This window comes from Denticeps clupeoides, chromosome 9, assembly GCF_900700375.1.
Source record: "Denticeps clupeoides chromosome 9, fDenClu1.1, whole genome shotgun sequence".
Lineage (NCBI taxonomy): Eukaryota > Metazoa > Chordata > Actinopteri > Clupeiformes > Denticipitidae > Denticeps > Denticeps clupeoides.
This window is the reverse complement of record NC_041715.1, coordinates 3079121-3094220: the sequence shown is the minus strand read 5'-3', so window position 1 is coordinate 3094220 and position 15100 is coordinate 3079121. Positions and strand designations below refer to the sequence as shown.

The following is a 15100-nucleotide window of genomic DNA, read 5'->3' as shown; positions in this document are numbered from 1 at the left end:
TCATGTGGATTTAGACCCAGTGTCTAGTTCAAGTTCAAGATGAAGTTGAGCTTTATTGTCATTTCAGCCACATAAACGTTAGACAGTACAGAGTGAAACGGAACAACCTGGTGCTACAAGTAACATTTACACAATGTTACATACTGACATAAAGTGCACGTGTGCCAGACAGACAAACGATAATATATGTAACATTAGAGAATTTTACTCTATATAACAGAGCTAGTGTGTGTGTGTGTGTGTGTGTATGTCAGCCCAAAGAGGAAAGTCCCTGAGTGTTCAGGTGTCTGGTGGCCTGTGGAAAGAAGCTATTCCACAGTCTGGCAGTGAGGGCCCGAAGCATTCTTCTTTTTTTCCGGATGGTAGGAGGGTGAAGAGTGCATGTGAGGGGTGTGTAGAGTCCTTCACAGTGCTGGTTGATTTCCTGGTGCAGCATGTGTTGTAAATGTCTGTTATGGAGGGAAGAGAGACTCTGATGATCTTCTCAGCTGTCCTCACTATCCGCTGTAGGGTCTTGTGGTCCCATACGATACGGTTCCCAAACCAGACAGTAATGCGTATATAACTCAAAGTGTTTTATCAAGTTTTCAGTGTTTACATTTTCTGTGTCAATGACTCCGCATGTTCGGTGTCGTGCGAATACCGACCTGTTTTTTGTGTAACAGAAAAACAAAAATAACCAACCTTGTAACAAAAGACAAACCTGTTTTATACCACATACCACATTTTTTTTACCACATTTATCTCAACAGGATATTTATTTCCAATGGTCTTAGCCACAAAACTCTGTAAGGGAACAGTTTTTTAAATGAAAACGGACCTTTATTTACTCAATAACCTGATTTATGTCAACTCCGTCAGACACACACACACACAAAAAAAAGATTCTATTTTTGTCTATACGTATATATTTCTGATGTTTTGTAACCAAGTTAAATTATAGAATAAATCTGAACTGATATCACTGTGACGACGTGGGTCGCATGGCAGAGATGGAAGGACACATTCGTATTACTCTTTAAGACGAGGGACTTACTGGACAACAAAGTACAACATGGTACAGGGATCATGACCGGGCAGCAGCACAACACCTTTCTACACAGCACATCCGGCGAACACCATCAGGTAATTCAGGAGACACACACACACACACACTGCAAACTCCGGTCCAGACTGCAGAAGTCAGAGTCAGGACAATCGTGACAATCACACTATCTGGAAAAGAAGGAAAGTTACATGGGGCGATCCAGATGCTGCCCTCTGGCCAGAGATTCAGGGCGCTGAGGTCAAGAACAAATAGAATGAAGGACAGTTTTTACAACCAGGCAACTCAACACATAAATACTGTATCTGCTCTGCTGCTACTACATTACATTGATTTGCACACTCCTGTACAGACTGGTATTTATTTGGCGTTAACTGCATCTTCTTTGATGTTACTACCTTTTAATCTTCAATTCTTTTACGGCATTTTGCAGTGGGGAGTGGAGGACAGGACCTCAATTTTGTGGTACTAAGAAGTCTTTCAACTTAAAGTAATGGAAAAGAAGAGAGAAGATCTGGAAACAGGACCTTAAACAAGGAAAACCAGGATTTACCTCGTATAAATTAATTACTCCGTCCTAGAGGGTCACGTATAACAGAACAAACTGAAATCACAGTGGATCTCTACTCATCACTGTAGTGTTTCAAAATGTACTAAAGACTTTTATGTCACTTAACACTTGTTAATTGTTAAGTGTTCTTGTGATGTGCATTAAGATTTCAGCAGCATGCGTTGGACCCGCTCATGATGTCCATTACATGGTCTCTTGTATAATGTGGAATAAGAGATCATGTTGAGAGACAAGGTCAACGATCTTGTGTTAGAATGTGGACACTGCTGAGAAGCTGTTGCAACACAAATTCATAAGCAAGATTTTCCAAGAGCACCTTTAAACTCAACTGCTCTTCACTGCCAGCTGATAAAAACACGTATAAAATCATAAAAAGCAACACCTCCTTCACAAAGTCGCAAAAAAAAGAAAAACTACACATATGATTTTAGATTTGTTAAGAATATGATACTCCTTGATACATGAGATTTACTGCTCCTCATAATTCTAAATGGTATGATGTGCACAATGTGTGTGTGTTATCATGGACCGCTAGGGGTGTTAGTAACACACAAATCCCACTTGCTTTGTGTCATTGTGTCCCTGAGCAGGACACTTAACCCTGAGTGTCTCTAGGGGGGGACTGTCCCTGTAACTACTGATTGTAAGTCGCTCTGGATAAGGGTGTATGGTAAATGCTGTAAATGGAAATAGCTTTCAAAAAACGACAGCTCATCAGTTCATTTCATACAAAACAGGTTTATTTAGTCATGATTGGCCTACCAATGCTGCATCAGCATTAATAAAAAAAAAAACCTACAACCAGTACAAAAGAAAACCGACAGAAACCAGCATGAACTTCGTAACAGCACATAAACATGACAAAGAAGACGTGAAAACGGTCATGAATGGCTCATCGAAGGGGTGTGGCCGCAGCGACCGGGCGTGGCCTCAGGCTTTCACCACTGAGCCGTCATGAGATGGACGTGGAGCCGGTGGTGGGTGGCGCTATCCCATCAGGCTGTGCGGTTGGCTGTGTGGGATCTATGGGAGCGAGGAACACCACTGTTTACTTCAGCTTCAGAAATGAACCTCAGTCTGTGAGGGTATGAGTGTGTGTGTGTTTGTACTCACACATGCCATTCGGTGCTCCTATGTGCCGAGCCCCCATCATCTGTCCTGCTCCAGCCCTCATTCCACCTGACACACACACACACACACACACTTATATATACACCCATACACACACAGACATATATACACACACCCTTACACACACTCACACACATACACTCACACTTATATACACACCCATACACACACAAACATATACATACCCAATCGCACACACACACTTATACACAAACAAATATATTCACACACCCATACACAAACAAACATATATACACACACCCTTACACACACTCACACACACACCCATACACAAACAAACATATATACACACACCCTTACACACACTCACACACACACCCATACACAAACAAACATATATACACACACCCTTACACACACACACACACACACACACACATATATATATACACACCCATACACAGACAAACATATACATACCCAATCACACACACACTTATACACAAACAAATATATACACACACCCTTACACACACAAATACATACCCAATCACACACACACACCCATACACAAATATATACACACATACACACACACCCATACACAAACATATATACACACACACACACTTATATATACCCAATCACACACACATACATATACACACCCATACACAAACAAATATACACACACCCATACATACACACACAACCTTATATACACACCCATACACAAAAAACTTTACACACACTTATATACTTGTCACGGGTGGGCTGGATATGGCATGAAGGACCACGCATTTGCATGATTTCACGCGACAGGGGTTTACAGTTTTTACAGATGCTAGGACACATTTCTCAATACTTAGGTCACTTTTGCAAAACTCTTCACACAATCCTCCTAACTGACATTCAGCTTGGCAAAGCAGTTCATTTCACATTCAAAATGCACTACAACTACCAAAACACTTAATTCAGGTCCCAAATAAACTCATTCTTCCAGAACACTAGCAAAGGTTGACAGCCGACAAACACACTTTGTCACCGACTGTCACGACTGCGGACTTACGGGGGAAGGAAGCGCAGAAGCAGGACATGCTGGAAATGGGGTTTTATTAATAAACAAACACTAAACACAAAGAAACAATGGCGCGGTGGCCGAAAACAAATTAACTTAATTAAAGAACATAAACTTGCCCGCAGGCGTGTGGCGATTGCCAGAACTCAAATACCAAACAAAAACTGAAGTTCATGCTCAGCGTCCACAAAAATGTCGTCCCTTTCGAAGGGGCGGAAATCTAGGGGTTATATGCACCGTCAGGATTGGCCACCGGTGATTAGCACAGCTGCAGTCAATCCTGACAGAGCCCCCCCCTCCAAGGGCTACGTCCTCGGAGCCCCAACAATACTCCTGCCCTGCTGTATCCTCCCCTTGGAGGACCCGGACCCTCGGCCTGGCTCCCCGGCGTGGTCCCGCTTGGCGGCCCCGGACCCTCGGCCTGGCTCCCCGGCGTGGTCCCGCTTGGCGGCCCCGGACCCTCGGCCTGGCTCCCCGGCGTGGTCCCGCTTGGCTGCCCATCTGAAGGGTCCCGGGACCATTGGGCTGTCCCACACGGGGCTGGGCACGTCGCTGGAGATGGTGGAAGGTGTGTGGTGTGGAGGGGGGTGGACGTCTTCTCCAGCAGGTGTGGGCGCTGGTGCTGCGCTGCCATTTCGCTGGGGAACGTCCGGGCAGAGGGAAGGCGGGTCGGCGACTGGAGCAGGAATGGAGGATTCCCTGCGAGGCAGTCCCGGCAGCGCAGTTGCTGGCTGGCGACCTCCCGTCGCCCTCTTCCACCAGCTTTCCTCACACTGCTGGGAGGGACGTGGGTCTCCACGGACCTCGTGACGATCCTGGACGGGCCTGATGGGCGGAGCCATCCCGGCACCGACCGCCCAAACGGCGTAATCCTGGTCGTCGTCCGTGTCAACCTCGTACCCCCGGAAGTCACGGGAGTCATCACGGACGCCGCGACGATCTCGGACGCGCACGCTGGGCGGAGCCATCCCAGCAACGACCGCCCACCGAAAATCCACATCATCATCGCTTTCGTCATCCGTGTCCTCCCACCGGTGACTCCGAGGGTCGTCCACCCTGCGGACATCCTGGACCCATGGCGCGATCAGCTCCCATGGGCAGTACTCTGGCCATTCGGGCTGGAGGCTGCCCACCTCCTCGCTGGAGGGACGCCGCCGTTGTTGCCGCTTACACCCCTGGAAGTGACGTGGTTACCCACGGACCTCTCGACGATCATGGACGAGGAGCCCAACTCGCGTCTCCTGTGCTCTCGTCGTAGTCATCGTCCACGTCGTCCCAGTCCACGGGGAGCCTGGCCAGCAGAGCGCAGAGTTCCTGGCTCGACATTCTTATTCTCCTTCCACCGCGCATACGTATTTTTGGCCCCCTCCCAGCCACTCTTCCTCTTTCAGCCACTTCTCCATTTCTGGCTGGGTCCATATTTCCATCAAAAAAACATATTCAGCAGTTGTCTCCTTTTGTAGTGAAATTGAAAGCGTAACACCTTTGTAGATGTTCACCTACAATGGGAATCGGCTGTGGCTGGTTAAACTGCATTTTTAGATTTAAAATATGTTTCAAAACAATATTGCTGATGAATTTTGCGGTCTTCTTCAGTTTTGCATTATGTTATTGTTTTGAACATAAGTTTAACAGTTTTGAGAACAGTATGTAAGCGTGTGCAAAATGTCCTGTACGTACAAAGATTTTTGGCAGTTGTTGAGTCTGAGTGAGAAAAGAATTCATGAAATTTGAGAGATGTAGTCACTGAATGCATTTTGTGCCAAAACAATGATAATTGATCCTCAGTTTAGCCCACGTAGACTTCTGTTGTGCTCACTGTGTGAAGAGTTTTGCAAAAGTGACCTAAGTCTTGAGAAATGTGTCCTAGCATCTGTAAAAAACTGTAATACAGACTTCACGAGACGGGGGAACATTAACACGCACAATGACCTGACGGCGAACAGACACGACCAGGATAGTTTTATACAATTATATAAATAGACACCAGGTTAACACGATCAGGGAACATTACACAAGACGAACATGAAACTCCGGTCCGAACTCCGGATCCGGAGTAACCCCTGCCGGTCCGGATCATGACAGTACTCCCCCCTAAAAGCACTACCACCTGGGAGTGCCCACAAAATGGTCCATGAAAGGGGGGAGAAGTCCATAAGGACGAGTGGCGGTTGTCCTGCACCGGCGGCTGCAGGCCCGGGCCAAAGCACGGCTCGTCCGTGGGGGACCGGCGTCCTGTCCGCCGTCCGCAGGCACAGTCACTCCGGTCAGTCTCCGGTACGCCCCGCTGGGAAGTTCGCCGCCTCCCTCGTCTCGGTTAACGCCGGGAGCACCTGAACTGCGCGACCGGTCTCCTCGACCCCACGGTAGCTTTCGTAGGCCATCGAGGTCCGGTCGCACGGATTTGTTGGTACTCCCCGCCTCCGGAATCGCCAGGGGGAACATGGACCGCGTGACAGATCCTCTCGACCCCACGGTAACTTTCGTAGGCCGCCGAGAGTCTGTCACGCTTGGGGAACTGATAAAACATGACGTGGATCATGGCGGGGAACTGCCGATTACCGGAGGTGCGTCGCTGGAATCCGGACGAGACGGCGGCGTCGGAGGACGTCCATACATGGATTGTGGATCTGTGGGGCAGATGTCCTCCCGACCATCCATGGTTCCCTGGATCTCAGCGGGGCGTAGATCGGCTGCATCCACATAGTCGGGTCATTCTGTTACAGGTGGGCTGGACATGGCATGAAGGAGGACGCATTCGCACGATTTCACGCGACAGGGGTTTAATACAAACTTCACGAGACAGGGGAACATTAACACGCACAATGACCCGACGGCGAACAGACACGACCAGGATAGTTTTATACAATTATATAAATATACAACAGGTGAACACGATCAGGGAACATTACACAAGACGAACATGAAACTCCGGTCCGGACTCCGGATCCGGAGTAACCCCTGCCGGTCCGGATCATGACAGTACTATATATACACACATACACAAAAAACATATACACACACACACCCATACACAAACAAACATATTTACACACCCTTACAAACACACACGCTTATATACACACCCATACACACACAAACATATACATACCCAATCACAAACACACACATTTATACACACACCCATACCAGGGACGGATTACGGACCGGGCCAGCAGGGCCGCTGCCCAGGGGCCCTTGGGGTGCAGGGGGTCCGTGGGACCCCTAGTCCAAAACTATTTGCAATGCAAACAGTTCTTTTTCACATTGGAGAACTTGCAATGCGTAAATCATGATGAGAGACCTATCTTTCCCCATGGTAATAACCAGGCTGCTGAATAGAAATGGGATGATTAGCAAAAGTGCTTTGATTTAGAGCATGAATTGTATGACATTCAAACTGCATGATCAGTTTGCATTGTTGATTATAACTGGACAAGTTCTAATATTTTAGACTTGTGTCTGATGGGTTATCTCATTCGATGCTTGAACAGGCTATGGCACGGGTGGTGGGTAGTATTTGTGATTTCGCTTACTTTACCATTTCATTCTGTTGGTCACCTTGAATTAATTTGTTCCTGGCCCTGCGCATGATATGACTGCCCCCCAGCTACGAGGATGTAATTGTCTTCTTTGGGAAAGCTGCAAAGCAAAAATTGCAGATTATAACAAGTACATTTTGGTTCACTTTTATAGACATTTCTATTTCGAACTGGCACATTCTGGATTATTCGAACAAATAATGTTAGTTATGGTACGATCTGGTTGTGCTACGTTGCTACCTGTCTCTATAAACAGAGATGGGGAACCTGGTGCTAACATTAACGTGAGGTACAGGCATTAGGCTGTACTGATTATAATTTGAGATCCAACTTACAGTATCAACTTAAGCCACCTTCTTTTCACTTCTTCCGAGGTAAACATCATTCTGCTTTTACAACATGGTACACCGCACAAGTGGGTCCAAACAAAAACATATACACACGTATAAAAAAACATATACACACGTATATACACACCCATACACAAACAAACATATACAGACGTCACGGGCATCAAATTGTTTTGTCGCGCTACCCCGACATCATGATTGAAGCACCGATCCGTGTTCTATTCCCCGTTTAAGAGCGAGTAAGAGCGCCCACATTTTGCGAGGTGCCCCTGCTGCTTCGTGGGAGCGGCAGGAGATTCTCTGACTGGCTGAAGCGGCATCTAACAGCTCGCAAAGTAAAACACCACTCTGAGGTAGCTCCTTATTCGAATGGTCTGTTCCACCTTAAATACTTATCAGCAGGCTGCAGTACCCGTGTTGCGCCTGTAGGGGTTGTAGTTCAGCGAGGTTTTACATCCAGGAAATCTGTATTTGGTGATCATCTTCAGTGTTGGGAAGCAATAAAATATGCCATTGAAAAGTATTTACTGTTATGGTCACCAACATATTCCATCACTTAGTTAAAATAAAAAGTAGCCTTGCACAAGGAAAAAAACAGCATTTTCAATGACCCTCTTCCTGATTAGGACAAAAAAGGTAAAAAATGTTTTTTAAAGAACTTACTTCCAGATGTTTCTTTAGGTTGGTGTCGGAATTTCCAAGTAAGAAATGCATTCCTGCCCGGCCACTGCTGGCTCTGTTGTGCAGGCTCCGGGTCCACCAACGTTAACAGGACGCTTACATTAGAGCCGCTTATTGCGTTTTTTGTTTGGGTTTCCGGTGTTCAGACGATTCCATGTGCACTGTAAGAGTATAAAGATCATGGTGTAATAGTGAATCAAATCATATTTATTTACAATTTCAGGGGTAGCATTGATTTCCTTCTCCTTCTCAACTCACATCAGCAATCTTTCCCGCTCATGTAGATTCCTTCTCTACAATATCAGACGAATCCGCCCTTATCTGTCAACCCAGGCCACCCAACTACTGGTTCAGTCCTTAGTAATCTCACGACTGGACTACTGCAACTCCCTTCTAGCTGGTCTACCACTATGTACCATCCGACCTCTACAACTCATACAAAATGCAGCAGCACGACTGATCTTCAACCGTCCCAAATTCTCCCATACCGCCCCTCTGCTACGTTCCCTCCACTGGCTCCCAGTAGCTGCACGCATCAGGTTCAAAATACTGATGCTGGCCTACAAAGCCAAACATGGAGCAGCACCATCCGACCTCACAGCCCTTATTACACCTCGCACTGCACCTCGTTTACTCCGAGTCTCCAGTACTGCTCGCCTGGTCCCCCCATCTCTGAAGGTAAAAGGAAGACGCTCATCTAGACTCTTCTCCGTCTTGGCCCCTCGGTGGTGGAATGAACTTCCCCTCGAGGTCAGAACAGCTCAGTCACTGAGCACCTTCAAATGACAGCTCAAGACCTTCCTCTTTAAAGAATATTTAGATTAAATTGTAATTTTCTTGTTGTCGAACTTTGTGTACAGAATCTACAACAGAGTGAATAAAATAGATGTATTCATAGTTGGGGGTCCTAGTGAACCGGAATTGATCTCTTCATCGATGGTAACTTGAAAGCACGTTGTAAGTAGCTCTGGATAAGGGAGTCTGCCAAATGCCATAAATGTAAAAATGTAAATTTATGGGCACTGAAACAGAGCGCAAACTTGAGGGACTGCGCATGCATACCTGTAACGAAATACAGTTACTCATATTTTGTATTCTAAATACGTAACGCCGTTACATGTATTCCGTTACTCCCCAACACAGATCATCTCGGTGCCCACTCAACATCCTGAACTATTAGAAATGGTACCTGTCTGGCACAACACTGTTTTCACTGAAAATTTCACATTGCAACTGTAAAATTCTTTTACAAAAAGAAAACTACAGTTTAAAATCTCTGAGACACTTAAAGCTCACTTGTTAAGGGTAAATCAAATTCCAAATTTTATTTGTCACATACACAGTCAAACTGTAACATTCGTGCCACCTCTGCCACGCCCCCAGCGGTCGAACTCTCCCATGTATTAGTGTGTGTTCTTCCGGGGCTCACTAGCACCCTGATTATTCCCACCTGTTCTTCATCACAGGTGAGTGGTGGTAATCATGGGTGCTTAGCGGGGTAATGACGTCTGATCGGTGATTGGTTAGTTTAGCGGTAATGGGTCTGTCCACTCCTCTTTATAACCAGCCAGTCCCTTTAGTCCTGCGTTCGGTGTCCCTCACACGACCAGAGTTTGTTGCGGCACCGCATGCTGTCCTTAACGGCAATTGACAGTGAACCCCACAGAAGGACTGGAATGCAACTCTCCCCTCTAGGCTCAATACAGCTCAGCCACGCCGGTTCGAAGCCTGGGAAAGACAAGGGCGATCTTTGGCTCTCGCGGAGGGCCTCGCTGAAGATCCCACAACCTGACTTCTAGAGGAGAGGCGTGGCATTCATTTCAGTTCTTTCATTTTGTTTTTGAGTTCAAATAAAATACGCATTGTTATTTCTTCAACCTGCGTCCTCCATTTTTCACCTGAGCTAGAGGGGAACGTGACACATACACGGTATGATATGCAGTGAAATGCTTTGGCGACTGCTACAGACCACAGTATTGCAAATATTGCAAGTTTACAGTGAACCAAAATGCAAATATTGCAAACATAACCAAATATTTCACTTTTATGTCTTTAACATGAAACATAAAATATGTGTAACAGGTAGGGTGGATGTGTGCAAATGAGTGAAATATAGAGTGAAAAGTGAGAAATATTTGTGCAAGAGTAAAAGAAAATAAGAGTAAAGAGTTTGTGCGAAAAATTCTGGGGGGATTGAGTCCAGAAGTGATTGAAGGTGAAAGTGAAAGTGCTGTGGTGTGTGTCCCCACACACCGTTCCCAGGGCGCCTGTCATGGCTGCCCACTGCTCACCAAAGGTGATGGTTAAAGCAGAGGACACGTTTTGTTGTACCACTGTGTGCTGCAGTGTCTCACAATGACAATTTCTTCACTTTTATTCAGCACAATAAGTGACACGACTAAACCCACTGCTCACTTCATTCATATAAAAGAGTTCACACACAAAACATTTGTGTAATTTTTCTTCTGTATTTGTGAATGTGTGAATGTTGTGTTGCTTTTTATGAGTGAGCACGTCTTTTACTCCTGTGGAACTGGTTTGTCCTGTTCTGTTATATGAAAGTAAAAGTTGGGGATATGTTAGGGTCGGGTTTAATGCATTCTGTGATCACTTCACTGTGATTGTTTCTACAGCGAGGATTTCACTTTGACTTGTACCCTTTTGACAGCAGTAATGAAGGAGTTGTAAGTACTGGAAATACGTCTCATACTATATAATACCACCACTTAAAGTAAAGAGGTTAATTTTCCAGACTGTGGTCTTTGCTCACTTCTTATTGTCTTCTAGATTCGTCCTTTCTCTTAGTTTGCTGGCCAGCCCTACTGGTATAGCTGTAGCGGCGGCAGCGGCGGCAGCAGTGGCAGTGGTAGCTGCAATTGCTTTTTACGAAAACAATGTCATAAACGGTGAGTTTCCTGATTTGCAGCCATTGTTGACCTTTTCCCCTGTAAAGCTCAGGGTTATTAATTCAAATATAGAACTAATGTTCTGTCTATTTTTATGTAATAACAGCTCAAAACCATGAGGATTAAGAAGAAGACCTGAGCATGTCTCTTAAAGACTCAATCAAAAGTGTATGAAACATCTTTTAAAAAAGAATGATTGTCATGGAAAAATAAAGACTGGAACCTCACCTCCTTTAATCATGTCTGAAGTGTGATCTGATTGTCACTCAGCGCTTCTTGTTCAGCTTTTATTTTGAAGTATTTAAACTTCTTTGTTTCAACTGGTGTAGTCATGGTTGTGGAAGACCTGGGTTCGAATCCCACTTACTACCATTGTGTCCCTAAGCAAGACACTTAACCCTAAGTTGCTCAAGGGAGACTGTCCCTGTAACTACTGATTGTAAGTCGCTCTGGATAAGGGCATCTGGTAAATGCCGTAACGAAAACGAAATTTAATTTAAAATTAAATACACTACTTTGTGTTAAAATGGAAGAACTAATAGTATCTTTATTGCACTAAAATGTAGCCTTTATCATATTTCACTTTAAATACATTTAAAATGACATAAAAAGAAACACATTAGCTCAACTTTAGTATATTTAAGTGTATTTTATTGGTGTCTCAAAATATTGCTACAATACACAATTTGTTCACAATCAAATCTTAACATGTTTTTATTAGCACTTAATGGCAAACTAAAAGTTTTATCAGTGTATCAAAATAGCATGTTTTAAGTACATTTATCACTAAACAGAAAAACCTTTAGACTGTTTAAAATGTTCTTAAACTCTTACTTTAGTGTATTCTTTAACAACTGCTAACAAACACAATCAAAATAATCTTACACACTTTCATTGTGACTCTACTGACTAAAGAACAACCGCAAATGACAAAAGTGAAAAGTAGGCAAGGCCCATTAGTTGGAAAATAATGGGCAAACAAAAAAATATATATATATTTTCAAAAATATATCAAGTTTTTCTTGCTTTCATTGGTGAAATCAAACAACTTCAAACAACTTCAAACAACTTCAAACAACAGTGTTTACATGCATGTAAACACTGGTGCACACTGGTGTGTGTGTGTGTGTGTGTGTGTGTGTTTGAGTGAAAACAAAACACAATCTAACCTACATCTTCTTCTTTGAAACAAAATTTTCATTGTTGCACTTTTGTCTTATGACAGCTCTCACTTCAGACACACTTGTTCCTGGGAACTCAGGTATTACTCTATCTGTAGGGAAAAATAAAACACATTTGTATGCCACTTACTTAGACAGAAGCATAGGCAAATGTATTGTTTTAAATTAATGCATTATTTTAACTCACTAGTCAGTTTACACACTCACAATCCTTGAACGTCGGTCATGACAAAGACGTAAAATCCATCGATAATAATGAATATATGATATATTCAATACATACCAACAAGAGCATTCAACTTTTCAGAATCTAAGGGATCCTTTTCAGTTCCATTGCCTGTAAGGCTTGAGGAAGCTAAAATGTTGCGACCAAAGAGTAGAACAGCTAAATCCTGGGCAAAAAGGGACATCCTTGTTCTGTTCAATCTTTTAAAACATCTTCGGTTCACCACAACTGCCGAGTTGCCCAAGGAAACCTGTGATCGGAAAATTAAATACTCAGATTACTATACAAAGTAGAGTCCAGTAACCAAAAGCTAAAAATAACATTGTGAAGACATAGAAATAACAATATGAAACGAAACAGCAATTGTCAAAGCATACGATGCTCAGAACTACATTGTCTTGGTAGCAGATATTTGCCAAGGAAGCATAATTGAGTATCATCTTGTTTGGAAATCATGGGCTCATTTTATGGCATAAGATACTGCCTATAGTAAAAACAAGTCATTCTTTTTAGAAAGGAAAGCACAGCCCAACATACCATTTCTGGAGCAGGACTGGAGGACGCTGAACTTGTATCACTGTCGAAGGAAGGTAGCAATCGCTTCATAGTGGTCGTTAGTTCCTTAACACAATTAATAAGGGTGGGTATTTCTGTATAAAAGTAAAAAAAGACATCAGCCATAGATATCTGACAATTTTCTAATTACCAAATACATATATCATGTAATCTAAATTTAACATACACAAACATATAGAATGTTTCTTTTCATTACAGATACCTTTTAATGCATCCATCACTTCCTGGTGCACACTCCGTTTCACTCCTGTTGCCTAAAGCAGGGGTCCTGTATAAATTAAAGTTACATTTTTTTTACTTTTGTTACACAAAACAAGAATTTATTGTATTTTCTGTTGCAGAATTCACAGAAACCAGTTCCTTTTACCATCACTACAATGCACAAATGGCTAGTGACTGTTGTAATGTTAAATGTTGTCCTATAGGTACATAAAATCCTTTCTTCACAGAACAGGATACACAACAGCTAAATACAATGACAGCCTAACCAAAATTCCAAAACAACAAAATCCAGTTACAGCAATAAACAAGCTGATCATTTCACTGTTTTTGTTTCAAGCAGGGACCTATTTTCATCAGCATTTCAATGAATTAGGCACCCAACATCTCCAAGTGGTATCAGGCATTCCAGACAGAGACCTCTCCTTGCTGAAGATGGGTCAGGACACACCTCACCACTAGAGATTACAACAAGTGCACCTCAAAATGTAGTTTGACATGGTTTCACTTATCTTAGTATTAGCTCAGATGAAATCCCCACCAAGCAAATCTGGAAACGCTCCTTTTACCTTCTATAAGTGTACTTTGGCCGAATCAAATAAAACCAATGTGGTCAAGTCACCATCACCAATCTTCACTGGTTTGGTGTGTACCTTCCAATCCTACTCCCTAGCTTCACTTTCACATACTTTAGAAGTTTTTTGTCTCTCTCACATAAATTCTGCCGTCCCCATCATTGAATGACAAGGAGTCAATGAAGGACTCTGTAAATGGAATGTAAATAGGAACATTGAAAGTACGGGCGAGCAACCTCTGATGTATTTTATTTAACCTTTGGTCCAACATCATGTAAGTTGCTTTGGACCAAACTGTCTACAAAGAAACAAATGTGGTGTCATCCAGCATCACTACCTTTTAAAAACAACAGGTAGGCCTGTTTGTTTCAAATTACCCCCCAAAAAACTGTATTATTTAAGGTCTCCTGTTCCTTGTCAGCCTCTACTTTGTTCTTGGCCTTCACTTTCTCCCACAAATGCTTTCTGTGCAAACTTTGTTGCTGATACACAAGTTATGAACTAGCATTTTTGACTATGCAAATATTTTGTGTTGTATATAGAATATACTTACAGCTGTTCCAGAAGCTTGGGGTGAATCAAAAAGGTCTAAATTGGTGTCTACATCATCTTCCTCACTTTGTGAGGGGGTGGATGTCCTTGGCCTTTTACTCAGCAGAGAAGACTTAAGCTGCGAAAGAACCCTCTCGTTTGCAGCCTTCATCATTTTTGGTTTCTGAAACAAAGACCACAATAAGTAAAATTAAGATATCTACAAACAATATTTCACAAAATTCTTCATATATTTTATATTATTAGCACACAATGTATTGAACTTTCCATTGAAACGGATTTGTGTGCAATTTTCGTACACTGTTTTTTCCCAATATTAACTCATGTCTTTCCAAAGGCTTGTGCTGTATCTATGTCAGTCTCATCATCGCCTGAAGAAATTATGTAACGTCCTGTCACATGTTTTTTTCTTTTTCTGTAGATGGGAGAAAACATAGGTAATTGACAATACATAAAGTATCCCACTGATATTTTCCCGTGAAAATCCCCTTAATTCTTTCCCAATC

At 43.3% G+C, this 15100-nt stretch overlaps 1 long non-coding RNA gene across 1 annotated transcript; it reads left to right on the top strand.

Annotated features, from left to right (window-relative positions):
* The first annotated feature begins 10922 nt into the window (after positions 1 to 10922).
* On the top strand, positions 10923 to 11502 carry LOC114797323 (uncharacterized). Its single transcript, XR_003750845.1, has 3 exons — positions 10923 to 11043; positions 11147 to 11265; positions 11372 to 11502. It is a non-coding gene; the product is annotated as an uncharacterized LOC114797323 (long non-coding RNA).
* Positions 11503 to 15100: the final 3598 nt, after the last annotated feature.